At 40.7% G+C, this 19,278-nt stretch overlaps 1 protein-coding gene across 37 annotated transcripts in view; it reads left to right on the forward strand.

Annotated features, from left to right (window-relative positions):
• LOC149525630 (uncharacterized) overlaps nt 1-19,278 on the forward strand; it is a 484,863-nt gene that overhangs the window by 277,348 nt on the left and 188,237 nt on the right. For 4 of the 37 annotated variants that reach the window (XR_016347224.1, XR_016347228.1, XR_016347234.1 and 1 more), the window contains one exon: nt 10,525-10,593. The exons of the other annotated variants lie outside the window; for them this stretch is intronic. The gene's annotated coding sequence lies outside the window, so the exon portion shown is untranslated. The remainder of the gene's footprint in view (nt 1-10,524; nt 10,594-19,278) is intronic. 37 annotated transcript variants of the gene reach the window in all.

Here is a 19,278-nt window from a genome sequence, read left to right on the forward strand (position 1 = left end):
TGTTACTTTTGAAAACATTAGTATTTAATAGCAAAAGCATCCAAATGCAAGATTAGGACATAAAGAGTTGAAGTCACATTTCTTAAATAAGACATCTAAATTGCCCAGTCCATTGTCTGTCTTCACTTCCTTGAATGGATACAGCTCACTTCTCAGCTGATGTAAATTAGCCTACTTTCAAAGGACCAGCATTGTTTTTTTGCCAGCTGTGAAGAACTGAAAAGGTGTACCACAGAAAGCTGTTATATACGTACATATTTCTCTGATACAAATTGTGCTTTTTGTCACTGCACTATCCACTGTCCTTTACACATAAGACTGTAATTTCATAGAGTGAAATCCTGGCCCTAATAAGTTAATGCAAGTTTTGCCATTGACTTCAGCAGGACTGGGATTTCACCTTTGATCTGAGTTTATGGAGTTATGCATAGAGATACATTAGCTCAATCTTGTGTATACCATCACACCTTATCCTTAGAAACTCTTGCAAATAGTTAAACTTGGCAGTTAGACATAAGGTCGATAGATTTTGGCTATTTCTGACCAAGTATTGGAGCAAGTTCTAGAATCAGCAGCTTCCTCTCCTCTCATTTGTAGCACCTCACTGAATTCAGCTGTGATAGTGTTGCATGTGTGAGAGACGGTCTTTCAGACAGGCAAGTCTCAAAAGTCTCATTTAGGGCTCTACAGATCAAAATCCAACATGTTAAATTTCACGCAGAAAAGAGTAGCAAACAAGTGCTGGGGAAGCTTCAGAAAAGAATGTTGTTAAAGTTGACCGTAGGAGGAAAGGTTTTCAAATACTTTACTGGGTAGATTGGGGCAGTGGGAAATGTTTTTTGAATAATGTATTATTTTGTCTTCCATTAAATCTGCCTTTTCACCATATTTTTTGTAATAAAATACACTTGAAGAACAGAACAGATGAAGAAAATATTACTCTCTTCTGTAATGTCCAAAATATGCTTATTCAGGGAAATACATTTGAAATTCTGGCAAAAAGCAGCCTGTTAAAATTCAGGCTGGATGCACTTTACATAGTTTCTGTGACTACTTACTCCCCTATTCAGTATACCAAGGACTTACAGTGCCACAACAATCATAGTAAAATTTCCTACTTGTCAAGAAGAAATTTCCAGGTTTCAAAATGAGATGAACTGTTTTCCTTCTCACCATATCAAATGGCAACAATAAGCAGAAACCCTTTCAGAAACACACATATTCTCTGATCATCTTCTTCTTCTTCACAAAAAAGACATGATTTAATTTGACCGGAGTGAGAGTAGGAAGAAGTACAAGAACCTGATGTAGCTATCCTCTTGGGTTTTATTTTGAGGGGGGGGGAAGAAGTGGTTTTACAGAAATTAAGCTATTTGCAAAAGGCAACACAAACAAATCATTAACAAAATTTGAAGAAAAAAAGAAGTATTGCAAACATTTTGGTCAAAAATTCAAATACAGGCAGTCCCCAGGTTACGTACAAGATAGGAACTGTAGGTTTGTTCTTAAGTTGAATTTGTATGTAAGTCGGAACTGGTACATATTGTAGGGGAAACTCTAGCCAAACATTTCTCCAGAGCTCAGTTTTATTCTCCCACACCTCACTTCTCTCAGTCCTTTATTCTCAAGCTGAGGTGTCTGCTGAGAAAAGCCGCTCTGCGTCTCCCTAGTCTGCTGGGGGGGGGCACTAGCTTCGCGTCTCCCTGGTCTGCTGGGGGGAAGCAGCTAGTGCGGGGTTGCCTCACCCCTTTTGTAAGTAGGGATCTGATGTAAGTCGGATCCATGTAACCCAGGGATTGCCTGTAATCAAACAACCACACTGAAAACTGTTTTAAATTGTTTGAAAAATATTCACAATAACTTGGTCCATAATTTGAAAAGATTTAAATGGGTCAACCTGTAACATTCCCAAGTGATGGTCCCCTTTGTGTATATGCTTAGAGTTTGTTTGTTTGTTTGTTTTAATTAGCTGCTGCTCTTTTTCTTTAGAAATTGTTTTGAATTGCAGAGGAACATCCTTACAACAATGGCTTTTTATTCCTCATAATAAAACTGAAATTATTCAGTTTTAACCCAGTTCAAATGAGTTTGAGTAAAAACTGCAAGATTTGCCCTTATTAACAAAAATTCACTCTAGCCTGAATGATCATTTATATTTTGTAACCATCTTGGACATTGATTCTGTTTCCCTTCTCTCTTGTAAACATTTTGAGGCAATGACTGGAGTCTGTTGTATGTTTGTACCACACCAAGCACAACGTGGACCAACCTTATTGGCCTCTATACACTACTGCAATATAAATGTTAAGTAATTATAATTTCAAACAGCATGCTATACGCCGGTACACTGTTATTTAAAATGATGAGAGCAGAAGAAAGGTCATATCTAAATTTGCACAAACAGAAATGTATTAAAACCATAAGTGATTTTAGAATTAGTTGCCATAGCCGCCTCCAGTTAATTCAGATTTTCTATCCACTTCTGTAATTGTGGGTGAGTAGCTGCAGATTGCGTACAGCAGAATTTCTGTGATTGCCCTGAATAGGAGCAGTCTCTAGAAAGGCAATCTGGCTTTGTTCTTTGTCTGGCCCTATTATGCTGAGATTTGAATCCACATTAGCACCTTTCTAGAGGCAGAGAGTGCACCGTTTTGCATCTGTAATACACTTTCTCCATAAGTATGTTTACCTAAATACTGTTGCTTTGTGCTGAGTAACTGTGTGCTGTGAACACCATTATGCAGAGCTGTGTAAAAGCATTGCTGCTTCTTATTTTGGCCTCCAAGAAATAAACCTCCTCATGTATCCAGCTTTAAATCTTCATATTTCAACCATAACTTTAGTAATACCTTTCTAGGTTAGATTGACCCTTGGTCAATATGTTTCCTCGGAATAGGCAGTGAAAGCCCCATAATTCTCACTAATTCTCACTTAATGAGGTTTCCTTATATAGCCATGTAACTAGACATGGGTACATATTTTTTGGATTTAAAAAAAGCATCTTAAAACAGTAGAAAAACCAATAAGACATTAATCATTCAATAAAATAAGATCTAACAGAAGTGTATTATGGTAGAGTTAAAGAAATCTTTAATGTATTGTTTTTCATCACCTGTTTATTTTGCAAATATAAATTCAACAAGTTACAGCTCTTGGAAACAGATTTTGATTTGCAAGATTTATATCTGCATGTGAGAGCTCCATTTAAAAGTATATTTAGATTGGGAGTAGACCAACACAGATTTATTTTACAACACACAGGATACCGGGGTCCCAGTACAAGCTTGCCCATGAGTTCTTGACATATAGTTGTGTGCAAAAGAAGTAAACAGAAGGTATTTGACTACTTGTATGGGTAAAAATGCTGCAAATGCTATTGAATTAACATTGATCTTTGCACCTTCCACTCTCCTGAGCCATTATTTTTTTTCATTTTAAAGTAATTCAGTAACCAATAACCCTTCAACTTCTCTGGTCTAAAATAAGTTTGCAAGAGAGCTTTGTAGTGTCCCAACATATAAATAGATGTATCAAACTAACGACATCTAACACAATGCATAAATATTGCTCGTCAAGCAGTCCCGTGTTAGAGGTAATTTATAAACATGAAGCCATATTTCAGTAATGTTGAAGTTGTGTCAAAAAGCAGCAAGAGCCAGGAAATGCAACTTTAAAGCTGATGTTTGACTGCATTGTCTTAGGAATTCTTTTTATATAAAGGAGGGGTCTTTGAGAATCTTGTGATTTCCCTTCCTCAACTTCCACTGAGACTGTGTCTACGCTGCAGCGCTATTTGGGAATACCAGAGGTATCCTGAAATAGCTATTCTGTATCTTTTGAACATGCCCGTTATTTTGAAATATTACAGGCTTGCTATTCCGATGTCCCGATGTGACATAGTGTGGGTGCTGTCCACTCATGTGGCCCAGGATCCACTCTGCTTTTGCATTCACTGGTTGCTGTGTTGTGCTGTGTGTGATCCCTACTGCCCTATACTGGTCTGCAGAGACTGTATGTGTCTGTGTGTACAGTGCCCAGCGGGGCTGGGTCCCTGAGGGAAGGCACGTAGGCAATGGCCCAGCCGGCCTGACACCTGGGTTAGGTGGAGTAATCTGAACAAAGCAAGAGGCGGGGGTGCCTGGGGGCTGAGTGACCAGTTGCTGGGAGTATGAGTTAGTCTTGGCTGGATAGGCTGAAGAGAGTAGACTGGGAGCAGGAAAGGGGGGTTTAGGGCCCATGAGCCCCTACCCCCCCTGGAGGAATAAGGCTGTCTGCTCTCGATGTCTGTACTAACATTGCTCCTATGCTATGCTGTGTCCCTGAGAAACAGTAAAACCTTCTACTCCACTGGCTGGCTGAGTCTCACATCTGGCTGCGGATGGGAGTGCAGGATCAGGGGCCCCCTGACGTGCCATCACACCCTGTAAACCTCATTCCATGAGGAGTAAGGGATGTTTCAGAATAGCAATTTATTTCGAAATAAGTGCTAAGTAGACAGTGCCAAATTTAGAAATTAACTCGAAATAAGCTATGTAGTTTGTGTAGCTCAAATTGTATAGCTTATTTCGAGCTCCGAGTGCAGTGTAGATACAGCCTAAGAGTCCATATTGAATCAACCCTTCCCAGTCAGGAATGGCTTGAAGTAGTTTGCTCCAGAGATGATTGCAAGCTCACATCTCTTGCTCATACTTTCTCTTTCTCTCCAAAATAAAATATACTGTATGCATGAACACATATAATATCAGCTTTAACTGTGAGTTCTCTTGCTTTCCTTGATTGGTTCATTCATCTGATTTAATTTTTATTTAATTACCAGGCTCCAGATTGATGAGCCAGTGTACTCTTTTCAAAAAAGCTGACTTTCAAACATGAACACTTCATTGGAAACATATTAAATTCCTGTAATTTTAAAAGACAGAGAAGGGAGAACTGCTTTCACATGTAAGTTTAAAAAGGCTATTTTGTTCACTGGAAATTTTTCAGAATCACCAAATAGTCAACACTTCAGTTTAGTTTGGGTTCCTTCAATCTTTTTTTAAATCAGCAGTTTGGCTTGTGTGTATCTGAACCCGAGAATGTAATGCGAGCTTATTTTTTCAAGAGTGAATTTCCTTGGAGGTTTTACAGTCATTCAATAAAAGTAAAAATAAAGAAACATTGTAGGAAAGCGTGTAACCTATTATTTGCTGACTATGAGAACAGCTCTTTTAAAGTTCCGTTCTGTAGCTCTTCATATAGTTGAGTTAAAGATCTTCCAGAACTGTTTTCCTCTAGAGACACTGTTAGGACTGTGTAAATTTGCATTTAGCAGGGTTCCTTTCAGGCTCCAGGACTGTGCTATGGATGCTCGACACTGAACAACTAACCACAATCTAGTTAAGGAAACATTGTTCAACATTTTCAAAACTAGCTCCTTAAAGGTAGGCACCTAAATCCAGATTTAGAAGCCTAAATAAAAATGGCCTGATTTCCAGAGACACTGAGCCCTCTCAGCTGCAAAAGTTATTGTGAGTTGTACCTGCTTATCGGTACACTTTTATTTAGAAACTTAAATTAGGTGCAAACTCTCTGGTACCATATTATAAAATCCACACATCTACCATGACATCCCTTGAGTAGAAAACTGGCTCTGAAAGGAACATCTGCCATGCAACTGAAAAGAACAGTTAATCTGTTTGAAAATCATTACCCATCTCATAGACTCATAGACTTTAAGGTCAGAAGGGACCATTATGATCATCTAGTCTGACCCCCTGCACAGTGCAGGCCACAAAATCTCACCCACCCCTCCTAGAATAATCCTCTCACCTATATCTCAGATATTGAAGCCCTCAAATACTTTGAAGACCCCAAGATGCAGAGAATCCTCTAGCTGTGATCTGTACCCCATGCTACAGAGGAAGGCGAAAAACCTCCAGGGCCTCTGCCAATCTACCCTGGAGGAAAATTCCTTCCCGACCCCAAATATGGCGATCAGCTAAACCCTGAGCATGTGGGCAAGACTCATCAGCCAGACACCCAGAAAGTTCTCTGTAGTAACTCCTATCATCCCTCCATTGACCTATTTTCCACTGATAATGAATGGTCAATTAGTTACCAAGATCATGTTATCTCATCAAACCATCCCCTTCATAAACCCATCTAGTTTAATCTTGAAACCAGATAGATCTTTTGCCCCCACTACTTCCCTTGGAAGGCCGTTCCAGAACTTCACTCCTCTAATGGTAAGAAACCTTCGTCTAATCTCAAGTCTAATCTTCCTACTAGCCAGCTTATATCCATTTGTTCTTGTGTCCACATTGGTATTAAACTTAAATAATTCCTCTCCCTCCCTGGTATTTATCCCTCTGATATATTTAAACAGTGCAATCATGTCCCCCCTCAGCCTTCTTTTGGTTAAAGTAAACAAGCCAAGCTCCTTGAGTCTCCTTTCATAAGACAGGTTTTCCATTCCTCGGATCATCCTAGTGGCCCTTCTTTGTACCTGTTCCAGTTTGAATTCATCCTTCTTAAACATGGGAGACCAGAACTGCACATAGTATTCCAAATGGGGTCTCACCAATGCCTTGTATAATGGCACTAACACCTCCTTATCCCTACTGGAAATACCTCGCCTAATACATCCCAAGATTGTATTAGCCTTTTTCACGGCCATGTCACAATGGCGGCTCATAGTCATCCTATAATCAACCAGGACTCCGAGGTCCTTCTCCTCCTCCGTTACTTCCAACTGATGTGTCCCCATCTTATAACTAAAATTCTTGTTATTAATCCCTAAATGCATAACTTTACACTTCTCACTATTAAATTTCATCCTATTGCTATCACTCCAATTTACAAGATCATCCAGATCTTCCTGTATGATATCCCGATCCTTTTCTGAATTGGCAATAGCTCCCAACTTTGTGTCATCTGCAAATTTTATTAGGACACTTCCACTTTTGGTGCCAAGATCAGCAATAAAAAGATTAAATAAAATTGGCCCCAAAACTGATCCCTGAGGAACTCCACTAGTAACCTTCCTCCAACCTGACAGTTCACCTTTCAGTATGACCCGCTGTAGTCTCCCCTTTAACCAGTTGCTTATCCACCTCTCAACTTTCATATTAATCCCTATCTTTTCCAATTTAACCAATAATTCCTCATGTGGTACTGTATCAAATGCCTTACTAAAGTCGAGGTAGATTAGATCCACTGCATTTCCTTTATCTAAAAAAAGGAGATCAGGTTGGTTTGGCACGATCTACCTTTTGTAAAACCATGTTGTAATTTGTCCCAATTGCCATTAGCCTCCATGTCTCTAACTACTTTCTCCTTCAAAAATTTTTCCAGGATCTTACATACTACACATGTCAAACTAACAGGCCTATAGTTACCTGGGTCGCTTTTTTTCCCTTTCTTAAAAATCGGAACTATATTAGCAATTCTCCAGTCAAATGGTACAGCCCCTGAGTTTAGAGATTTATTAAAAAATTTTGCTAATGGACTTGCAAGTTCATGTGCCAGTTCCTTTAATATTCTTGGATGAAGACCATCTGGGCTCCCCGATTTACTCCCATTAAGCTGTTCAAGTTTGGCTTTCACCTCGGATATGGTAATATCTACCTCCTTATCCTCAGTCCCATTTGTTAACTTACCATTATCCCTAAGATCTTCATTAGCCTCATTAAAGACTGAAGCAAAGTATTTGTTCAAATATTGGGCCATTCCTAGATTATCCTTAACCTCCACTCCATCCTTAGTAATTAGTGGTCCTACTTCTTTTTTTTTTTTGTTCCTATTTATATGGCTATAAAACCTTTTACTATTGGTTTTAATTCCCTTTGCAAGGTCCTACTCTACCTGACTTTTAGCCTTTCTCACTTTATCCCTACATGCTCTAACCTCAATAAGGTAGCTTTCTTTACTGATCCCTCCCATTTTCCACTTCTTATATGCTTTCTGCTTTTTCTTAATCACCTCTCTGAGATGCTTGCTCATCTCCACCTGACTATCTATACCTAGATTTAATTCCTTACTCTATCAAAGTCTCCAACCTATCCTTTGGGATTGATACCCTCATGTAAGTACTTGCTGCCTGATTCCCTCTGCCACCCTTGTTGCATGATCTTGACACTCTTTTTCTGGTTTGGATTTACTCGCTTCCTTTTGTTCAGTTGTCCTCACATTTTGAGTTTACCCCTTTGTTAACTTTACTTCTCTGCTGATCTAAAGCACTGTTATAATTAGAAACTCTCAAAGGGTTATAGCAAAATGACACCTTGGCATGGATGTTTGTTCAGATTTATTTCAAGTATTGATCCCCAAGAGCTATTGGCAGTTATCCCCAACTAGAATATTTCCCTGAAATAACAGTTCCCTTTATCTAAACACTTCATTTCCCCCTTTTATCATCCATTCTCAATAAAAGGTCAGGAAAACAGATGATTTTTGCTACATGCTCTGCCGGTGCAATTCACTCCACCTGCCTGAAGCCCAAATATTGAGGCTTTTTGTAGGTATGGCGCAAGAAAGCTGGAAAGATGACATTCATCCTTAAGTTCTGGGTCAGAATGCAGAGCTACTCCTCCAGGAATGCAATAGCAATGCCTCAATGCTGTTGAATGGGACACTATGCACAGGGCCATCCTTACTGATCTGAAGACTGTGCACTTGTATAGGGCACCCAAAAATCTGGGGCACCACTGGGTCTTAATCTCCATCCATCCGCCTCTTACTATCCCTGTTCTGAGGCTTTGCGTCCTCTGGAGAAGATCTAGTTAACTTAAAAGTGAAAAGACCTGCCAGACCTATTACCAGAACACTGAACCCGTGAAAGAGCCATTCAAGTGGTAATTAGGCCATTTAACAGACACATGCCAATCCCAGGTATGCACTGTCATTTACTTTATATTGCATCATTCTTTGGGGATTGGCTTGGTAACTGTGTAGGAACCAATCCCTGTACAGCCTGTTTTATCCATGCATGACTTACTCTTTACCTCATCTTTCTGTTACCCACTTATCTTATCCATTGCTACCTTGGTTCTTTGTAAATGATTCCCTGAGTATTCCCTCTCTAGTCTCAGCTAGCTTAGGCATTCTGTCTTTTAGTTTACTGACCTATTTACTTATCTTAGCACAAACATTTCATTTTCAGCTTGCTGGTCTAGTTACCTTCCTAAGCCCTATCTTCCAAGAAATGAGGCCTTTCCCATGTTTAATTATTCATACCAAATCAGTCCTACATTCCATGGCTCTTTTCCTTTTCTACATAATAATTTGTTTAATTTGCATTATATTCCTACCTCTCTACTTTTTTAAAGTTTATTACCCAGTAACACGTTCCCAAGATGAGAGTAGCAGTAACCATGTGAACATCCATAAACACTAACTTAAAGGATGAATCCAGGGGTACAAAATCACAATCTGTGAGATGACATACTGGGGTTTAATTCCACAATATGAATTAGTTCTGCCTTTAAACCATCCTCCTGTAATTTGAACTTTTTATTTTAATTACTTTATAAAAAACTGGTACAAAATATATTTATTTATTATCACAGGGAAGCTAAGTGTGAAATATAATAAAATAACAAGTCCCCGGAACCATACTGGAAGTGGTCAGTTTCAGTCACCACACTCTGTTTGTTATTACTACATGGGCAGTTTTTACTCTACCAATATCTCAGCATTTGAACCGTATAGTACAGACTGTTCCCTCAGAGTGAAGTCACATGCCAACAAGGCTGTCTGTAACACATTATACCTGCACATGTGATTATCCCCCAGCCGCGAACAGCAGAATGAGTCTGGGGCATTGTTTTGGAACAGTATTTGAGGAGGGAAAATAAACTTCTTCCATATCATGTGGGCTACTGTGGGTTCACATTTAACTTCCTGGTATTGAACCTTGTTTCTTGTTTGCACCAACTGATGTCACTGCTCTTATAATCTTTTTTTTTTTTAACATTTCTGTGGTGACAAAATGTCACATTTTATTTCTATGTTGGTTAAGCCTGTTTTTAATGTGTGTAGATTGTATCACTCACATACAATCCATGATGTTATTAAAACACATTGACTGAACACCAAAATTTTCTTAAAAAGCAGCAATATTAAGTATTTTTAATATAGTTAATGAAGCGTCATGAATGGGTTTACTCAATTAATTGATAGTGTCTGCCACTATCTTCTTTTGAAATGGTTGGTCATGTTCCTACAGCAGATGTGGTTGTCAATTTGTGCCATGGGCAAATGTCCATTAGTCACTGACCTGAAATCACTAGATTATCTTCACGCAGATCATTCAACAGTCATCAGATGTGAAAACCCGAAGGCCAGTCTGGGCCAGATTCAGACAGGGAGCCTAGAATGGAAAACTCTAGGGCGGTAAGACATGACTTAACCGGTATCGATAACCTTTAACATTCAAAAATCATGAGTCAGTCCCTGCACCAGAAATAATAATGGGCTTTAAAATCATTGCTATTAAATATCTTTTGGGTTCTGTTTATTTACCTTTTGGTTTTTTGATCCTTTTAGGTGCACTCAGATTATGTACTCAAGCTTTCATCCATTTCCATGAAGGCTAGACACTAACTTTAAAAAAAAGTAAGAGCTGAGATTTTTGCATATTGGCATGACTTTTGGGGCTTGTGAGGGTTGGCAATGCTGTGTAACACATTTTAAATGTTAAATGCTTCAAAGAGGTATATTTACACTAGCACTCTACATTTAGTTAAAGCAAACTACAAAATTAAAAGAGCGTGAATTTAGAGATGGAAAAGAATTCTTTCATATGAGCCTCTCTCCTTCCCACAGAGAACTTTCTAGATTGTTCAAACAGTCTGTGTAAGAAGGGAGGCTTTGGAGGAGCATTTCCCCACAGAGATCCCCTGTTGTGCCTGGGGAACTTATGTACTGCTGGGTGTTGGATACTGTTTCCTCCTGATGAGCTGGCCAACTCTCTCTGCCATCTTTTGGGGCAGCATGTTCCCCCAGCTGGTAGAAAGTGAGCAGTCCCAGTGCTCCCTTGAGCTACTGAACTGAAATTCTGCCTAAGCTTTATGGCTACGTCTATATTGGCAAGATTTTGCGCAAATACTCTTTAACACAAGAGTTTTTGCATTAGAGTATTTGAGTAAGAAAGCATCTTCACTAGCATGTGCCTTTGCGCAAAAGATATGCTTTTGTGCAAGAGCATCCGTGCCAGTGTAGATGCTCTCTTGCACAAGAAAGCTCCGATGGCCATTTTAAACATCGGGCTTTCTTGTGCAAGAAATTGATGTTACCTGTCTACACTGCCCTCTTGCGCAAGAACTGGTCTGCAGGGAGACGGGGAGCAAAGCCTTGGAGCACGCCCGCAGTGGGACAGCGCGGGCGCGCTTGGGCTGTCCCTCTGCGGGCGTGCTCCACGGCTTTGCTCTCCGTCTCCCTGCAGACCAGGGAGACGGGGAGCAAAGCCGCTGAGCACGCCCGCAGCGGGACAGCCCAGGCATGCTTGGGCTGTCCCGCTGCGGGCGTGCTCCGCGGCTTTACTCCTGTCCCCCTGGTCTGCTGGGGGGGGGGGGGTGCAGCTGGTGCCCCCCCCCAGCAGACCAGGCTTTTCTTGCCTACCCCTGGGGTAGAGCAGCTGGGGGCTGCCGGGTTGCTCCAGTAGCACCGAGGAGCCGCACTACTGGAGCAACCCAGCAGCACCCCAGCTGCTCTGCTCCAGGCGTCCCCAAGTCAGCCGCTGCTGAAACTGACCAGCGGCTGACTACAGGAAGCCCGAGGCAGAGTTGCTCTGCCCCAGGCTTTCTGGAATCAGCCGCTGATCAGTTTCAGCAGCAGCTGACTTGGGGACACCTGGGTTTCTTAAGTTGAATCTGTATGTAAGTCAGAACTGGCATCCAGATTCAGCCACAGTTGAAACTGATCAGTTTCAGCAGCGGCTGATGCCAGTTCCGACTTACATACAGATTCAACTTAAGAACAAACCTACAGTCCCTATGTTGTACGTAACCCGGGGACTGCCTGTACCATATCTAAGGGTATGTCTACACTACCCCGCTAGTTCGAACTAGCGGGGTAATGTAGGCATATCGCACTTGCAAATGAAGCCCGGGATTTGAATTTCCCGGGCTTCATTTGCATAAGCGGGACTCCGCCATTTTTAAATCCCTGCTCGTTCGAACCCTGTGCCGCGCGGCTACACGCGGCACGAACTAGGTAGTTCGAACTAGGCTTCCTAGTTCGAACTACCTAGTTCGTGCCGCGTGTAGCCGCGCGGCACAGGGTTCGAACGAGCAGGGATTTAAAAATGGCGGAGTCCCGCTTATGCAAATGAAGCCCGGGAAATTCAAATCCCGGGCTTCATTTGCAAGTGCGGTATGCCTACATTACCCTCCTAGTTCGAACTAGGAGGGTAGTGTAGACATACCCTAAAAGAAGAAAGAGAAAATATTGTAAAATGTGTAGTCATTGGTTTGTGCAGTCTTAACACTGTCAAAGTATTTTTTATTAGTTTTAAATCATGTTATCACATTATTTATTAAAAGAAAAATTAGAACCCTAATATTAAAACATGTTTTCTCTATGTGCACTGACTGTTTTATTATTATAACCTGCGTATGAGAGTTAGGTTGCTGCAGCTGATAAGAAGGAAAGAAGAGCATTAACACACTTAACTTGAAGGAGTTACAGTAGAGGCATAAAACTTAACAATAAGAAAAGCATCTGGAGATGTGGTTGCAGTTGAGCATAAAGAAGTGTTTGTTCTAGTGACTATACATAGTAAATTCCATAAGTGATAAGGACGAGCTTTCAGTTAATTTTAACAAAGTGTGTAGTTCATCGCCATTCATTATTGAAATATAATACCATATATTCCGGCGTATAAGGCGACTGGGCATATAAGACGACCCCCTAATTTTTTAGTTAAAAGATAGGTTTTCATCTTATACTCGCCGTATAAGACTACCCCCCCTTAAGAGGCCAACCGGCAGCGCCTCTCCGGCTTTACTCCCGGTGTCCCTGGTCTGCTGGAGACGGTTCCCAGCAGACCAGGGGCACCAGGAGCAAAGCCGAAGCGGCGGCGGGATGCCGCGCTTCTGAGGCTTTGCTCTGGCTTTGCTCCCGGTTGTTCTGGTCTGCTGGGGACCGTCTCCAGCAGACCAGGGACACCGGGAGCAAAGCCTCTGAGGACGCCGGCAGCGGGACAGCCATGGCACGTCTGGGCTGCCCCGCTGCCGGTTTCCCCAGAGGCTTCGCAAAGCCGCGGAGGGGCTCGGGCAGTGGGGCAGCCCACACGCCTGGGCTGACCCCCTGCCCGAGCCCCTCCGTGGCTTTGCGAAGCCTTGGGGGAAGCCGGCAGCAGGACAGCCCAGGCCCGCCTGGGCTGCCCCACTGCCGGAGCCCCTCCGTGGCTTTGCTCCGCAGCTTCCTGGTCTGCAGACCAGGGAGACGCGGAGCAGCTTTTCTCGCCCTGGAGTACACGGGCGGCGGGACCGCGAGGTCCCACAGTCTGTGTCCTCTGGGGCGAGAAAAGCCCCGGCGTATAAGATGACCCCCGATTTTTGGGGGATGTTTTTTAGCATAAAAAGTCGTCTTATACGCCAGAAAATACGGTATATAAAATTAGATGAACTTTACAAACAAATATATATTGCAAAAGTAGATTACATTTTGAATCTTTCAGCCTTCATAAACCTTTTTGGGTATGGGTTTGTATATATATTTTTTTAATTCAAATATTAAGGACGCATACAAACAAGTTGTCCCTGTTACATAAACATATAATCTCTTCTAGTAAGAAAAGATGTCGAGAACTTTCTTGATGTTTATATCTCTATGAATTGACTTCACTCATTTGCCCCAGGTAGCTCTATGTAAAATATGACCAAAGCATACATAACAAGATTGCTCGAAAGAGTAACTTCTATGTTATAGTAGTACTTTGGATGTAAACATAGAAATTCGTCTGTTAGCTCAAACCACAATTGTTAATTTATTGAATATCCTTTCTCCATCATTGACCAGTTACCAAATGTTTCAGAGCATGTATTCAGTATGAGCTATTGGTGTGATTCCCATTCCCAGGTACTCATACTTGTGCTAATTCAAGCTCAGAATTGAGCACATCAGGAACACAGGCACCATTAGCCAAATTCAGATTTGGTGAAAGTGCATATGCTGGGAGTACCTTGATATATACCAGGTCTGACTTTCTCATCCTCAGATTGCCTATTTACTGAACAGACTGTTCTTATGTATTGATTCAGAATTTGTGTAGGGGCTTTGTGTTCCATGGTACTTACTATCAATGCTCCCTCTAATTTATTCCATCCATGTGCAGAATAAATTGTGTTATGTGCACCAAGGCATGTGTGGATGTGCACCACCAGTAGAAACACAGACTGCCAACTGTAGGTAGCTGTGAGTGCTCTGCTAATCAGCTGGGTGGCATTTGAATCTCTCCTAGGTGGCCACCAAAGCACTCAGCTTACAGGGAACACTGCTATCTATCTATCTATCTATCTATCTATCTATCTATCTATCTATCTATCTATCTATCTATCTATCTATCTTAAAAAATCTGTATGTCTATGAAAGCGACGAGGAGTCCTGTGGCACCTTATAGACTAACTGAAGTGTAGGAGCATAAGCTTTCGTGGGCAAAGACCCACTTCGTCAGATGCATCTGACGAAGTGGGTCTTTGCCCACGAAAGCTTATGCTCCTACACTTCAGTTAGTCTATAAGGTGCCACAGGACTCCTCGTCGCTTTTGCAGATTCAGACTAGCACGGCTACCCCTCTGATGTATGTCTATGAGTCCATCCTTCTATCCATCTGTGAATCCATGTCTTCAAGAACTACTCCTAAATGGTAAGAACTAAGACTACCACATTTGGTATGCTTATATCATTTTGGTATCCTTTTAAGTAACTTAAAGCAAGGTCAGGGTTCAGTTATGCCAAAAAAATGGGATGTGTCTGGAATCAGATTGTTTTCCATAACATGGAATGAGAGAGGACAGCTATGCTCTGCAATGACCACTGGGGACAGTGAACACAGGGGACAGTGAGGGCACATCTAACAGCGGCGCTATTTTGGGATACTTCCAGTATCCCAAAATAGCTATTCCATGTCTTTTAAACAAGCCATTATTCCAAAATAGCTTTTGAAATAATGGGCTCGCTGTTCCGACATCCCTGTAAATCTCGTTGCACAAGATTTAAAGGACGTTTTGGAATAGCACTCTATTACAAAATACAATCAAAATAAACTATGCAATTTGCACAGCTCAAATTGCATAGCTTATTTCAAGCTACGGGTGCACTGTAGACACACCCTTTTATTGCAGAGTGACCAAAAGGGGTGAGCTCACCAGGAAAAGAGTGGACAGATAGGACCAGAGCTCTTCATATCGCTCACCACTGCATTTTATGGTAAATCCAGTAAGTACTGCCCATAGAAGGACTTGATCTTTGTGGACTTTAATGGCTAAAACAAATTTTTTTTGTTTGTTTTTGTTTCTTTATCCCTTTCTTCTTTCTAAACAGTGTGCAGTCATAATGGTTTGTCTACATCTTAGTACTCCAACATCATCTTACTAATACTGTTCCTTTCTAAGGCCCTGTTTCAGGAAAATACCTAGGAATATTCTTTAAGTTAAGCACATGTGTAAGACAATGAAATTGAAGCATATGTTAACTGAAAAATCACAGAATCATAGAATACTAGGACTGGAAGGGACCTTGAGAGGTCATTGAGTCCAGTCCCCTGCCCTCATGGCAGAACCAAGTACTGACTAGACCATCCCTGATAGACATTCATCTAACCTGCTCTTAAATATCTTCAGAGATCGAGATTCCACAACCTCCCTGGGCAATTTATTCCAGTGTTTGACTACCCTGACAGTTAGGAACTTTTTCCTAATGTCCAACCTAAACCTCCCTTGCTGCAGTTTAAGCCCATTGCTTCTTGTTCTATCCTCAGAGGCCAAGATGAACAAGTTTTCTCCCTCCTCCTCATTACACCCTTTTCAATTCCTGGAAACTGTTATCATGTCCCCCCTCAATCTTCTCTCTTCTAAACTAAACAAACCCAATTCTTACAGCCTTCCTTCATAGGTCATGTTCTTTAGACCTTTAATTATTCTTGTTGCTCTTCTCTGGACCCTCTCCAATTTCTCCACATCCTTCTTGAAATCCCCAGAACTGAACATAATACTCCAACAGAGACTTAACCAGTGCAGAGTGGAGCGGAAGAATGACTTCTCGTGTCTTGCTCACAACACACCTATTAATGCATCCCAGAATCATGTTTGCTTTTTTTGCAATAGCATCACACTGCTGACTCATATTCAACTTGTGGTCCACTATAACCCCTAGATCCCTTTCTGCCGTACTCCTTCCCAGACAGTCGCTTCCCATTCTGTATGTATGAAACTGATTGTTCCTTCCTAAGTGGAGCACTTTGCATTTCTCTTTATTAAACTTCATCCTGTTTACCTGAGACCATTTCTCCAATTTGTCCAGGTCATTTTGAATTATGACCCTATCCTCCAGATTAGTTGCAACCCCTCCCAGTTTGGTATCATCTGCAAACTTAATAAGCGTACTTTCTATGCAAATATCTAAATCGTTGATGAAGATATTGAAGAGAGCTGGTCCCAAAATAGACCCCTGCGGAACCCCACTTGTTATGCCTTTCCAGCAGGATTGTGAACCATTAATAACTACTCTCTGAGTACGGTTATCCAGCCAGTTATGCACCCACCTTATAGTAGCCCCATCTAAGTTGTATTTGACTAGTTTATTGATAAGAATATCATGTGAGACCATATCAAATGCCTTACTAAAGTCCAGGTATACCATGTCTACCTCTTCTCCCTTATCTACAAGACTCGTTATCCTATCAAAGAAACCCATCAGATTGGTTTGACATGATTTGTTCTTTACAAATCCATGCTGACTGTTCCCTATCACCTTACTACCTTCCAAGTGTTTGCAGATGATTTCCTTAATTACTTGCTCCATTATCTTCCCTGGCACAGAAGTTAAACTAACTGGTCTGTAGTTTCCTGGGTTGTTCTTATTTCCTTTTTTATAGATGGGCACTATATTTGCCCTTTTCCAGTCTTCTGGAATCTCTCCTGTCTCCCATGATTTTCCAAAGATGATAACAGCTCCTTGAGTATTCTAGGATGCATTTAATCAGGCCCTGGTGACTCGCAGGCATCTAACTTTTCTAGGTAATTTTTAACTTGTTCTTTTTTTATTTTATTTTCTAAACCTACCCCCTTCCCACTAGCATTCACTATGTTAGACATTTCTTCAGACTTCTCCATGAAGACCGAAACAAAGAAGTCATTAAGCATCTCTGCCATTTCCAAGTTTCCTGTTACTGTTTCACCCTCCTTACTGACCAGTGGCCCTACCCTGTTGTTGGTTTTCCTCTTGCTTCTAATGTATTTATAAAAAGTCTTCTTGTGTCTCTTTATTGCCGTAGCTAGTTTGAGCTCATTTTGTGCCTTTGTGTTTCTAATCTTGCCCCTGCATTCTTGTGTTATTTGCCTATATTCATCCTTTGTAATTTGTCCTGGATTCCATTTTTTATATGACTCCTTATTTATTTTTAGATCATGCAAGATCTCGTGGTTAAGCCAAGGAGTTAATGATGGATGTAAACATGTGCTTAAGTGATTTTCTGCATGGAGTAAAAAATCAGTCAAGGAGGAATTCAAGTTTTCACTTTTGCTGCACAGTACCATTGATTGGTCAACAGTATTTCAATAACATTAATAATGAATACCCAAATGCACAGACTTAGATGACATTTAGGAACATCTGGAATCTGGAAAAATGTACTGTAGAAATAAAAGGGTTAAAATGTTAATTTATGATGGGCAGGGAACTTAGCATGGTAGCAACAGTAAGTGGGGCAGTATGGAGTACTGAGGCTTTCTTTTTTTTCCCCCAGTATAACTACAAAATGCTGAATCACACAAGTCATGTGACAAGTGTCTAAGTCTAGCCATTGAGGAACTGTGATAGCCCATTGAGACATCTCATAAGACTCAATCATACCCTCCACTTCTATCTTCCCTGCTACAATGGATGTGCCACCAAATAACTCAGATCTGAATGTATTCTGATTACTACTTACAACTGTTCAACTTCCCATAGGGATGGTATTAAAGAAATTGTATTCTGGAGGTATATCTCCAGTTTTAACCTCAAATTTAATATATGAAGAATCATTTCAGAGATGGAGCTCATAATCTTTGGAACTCATCTATCTCCCTTAGGCCAGCATGGGCAATTTGACCAGGGCTCCCTGGATTTCTCTCTTAGCAATAATACAAAGTGCTGAATCAATCTAGCACTTGAATGTTTTTGGATTATATGTCTCAGGAGGGTAGCCATATTAGTCTGCAACTTTAAAAATGAGTAGTCCTATGGCATCTTAGAGACTAATAAAAATATATAAAAGCTTCAGAGGGTAGCCAAGTTAATATGTACAGAATAAACTTAAAAAAACAACAAATAGTTTGGTAACACTATCATGAGCTTGTATGAAATGTTACTTACTATTTCAGTGGTTGACTAGTACTGAGAAATACAGTCTTTTCCCCTAAACATCTGTAGCAGTTAAATATTGAAATGTTATGGTTATAGAAAAACAGAATAATCTGAAGTGCAAGTAAATTATTGTTTACATGTTTTCGTATCTATCTATCGTGTGTTTATTACATGCCATAGCTAATATTTAATGAAACTAAGAGTCTCTAAACAGGTTAGTCACTGTTCTGGTATTAAATATTGTCATTATTTTCGAGTACTCAGAAGAGTTTAAATTATATGTTCTACTGGAATTGAATAGCAATATCTCTTTTCATAAAATAGTTCATCTTCTAACACCGCTGTCTTGCTAAAATTTGTAAGCAATTTTTTTTCAAATAAAAAGTTAATGAGAATTGGGCTGCAGTAAAGTCTCTTCATTAGTATTCGGCTATTTGCAACTGCTGAAAATAGCATAATTAAAATTCATTTTGAGTTTCCCATAAGCCAACCAGAAGCAAAGGATCTTGGCAAACTCTCTTGACACCCCTGAATGTAGCAAACAATGAGTTAAAGCAGGCAGACTTTCTGGCAAGTCAGATTGGGCAGAAAGCACAGGGCTTTCCTTTTTGCCTTTTTCTTCTTAATTAATCATACGCTGCTTCACAATTTAAATATGGAAATGGAAAGCCATCCGCAATTATTAATGAGCCTCCAGGCTGTCCTGTGGCGTCTCAAGACAAGCTGTGT

This window comes from Pelodiscus sinensis, chromosome 1, assembly GCF_052426305.1.
Source record: "Pelodiscus sinensis isolate ZL-2025 chromosome 1, ASM5242630v1, whole genome shotgun sequence".
Taxonomy (NCBI): domain Eukaryota; kingdom Metazoa; phylum Chordata; order Testudines; family Trionychidae; genus Pelodiscus; species Pelodiscus sinensis.